This window comes from Eleutherodactylus coqui, unplaced genomic scaffold (assembly GCF_035609145.1).
Source record: "Eleutherodactylus coqui strain aEleCoq1 unplaced genomic scaffold, aEleCoq1.hap1 HAP1_SCAFFOLD_42, whole genome shotgun sequence".
In the NCBI taxonomy this organism is placed as follows: domain Eukaryota; kingdom Metazoa; phylum Chordata; class Amphibia; order Anura; family Eleutherodactylidae; genus Eleutherodactylus; species Eleutherodactylus coqui.
In genome coordinates this window covers 158,844-159,389 of record NW_027101829.1, presented here as the reverse complement: position 1 = coordinate 159,389, position 546 = coordinate 158,844, and positions in this window count along the sequence as shown.

The following is a 546-nucleotide window of genomic DNA, read 5'->3' as shown; positions in this document are numbered from 1 at the left end:
AAGAGCGTTTCTGACCCCTGTCCCAGGCCTCTCACTAGCAAAAGCCAGACTCCTACTGTACACTGATGATGGGCAATAACCCGGAAACAGCTGTAAGTGCATGGAGTCTGGCTTTGCTTTTGAATACCAGTCATTGTAAGAAGACTTGTATAAAAAGTCTCACTTTGACTCGAAGGAATGCTGCCTTTCAATAGGTGGCACTGTGGAGGATTTATTCCATCTCCCTTATTTGCATATTACCCAGAGGAGCGTGCGTGGCCATTTGAGTCTCCTCACTTATTTATAGTATATAGTTGCTCTCCCTAAGGAGAAAAGAGCGTTTCTGACCCCTGTCCCTGGCCTCTCACTAGCAAAAGCCAGACTCCTACTGTACACTGATGATGGGCAATAACCCGGAAACAGCTGTATGTACATGGGGTCTGGCTTTGCTTTTGATTCCCAGTCATTGTAGCAAGACTTGTATAAAAAGTCCCACTTTGACTCGAAGGAATGCTGCCTTTCAGTAGGTGGCACTGTGGAGGATTTATTCCATCTCCCTTATTTGCA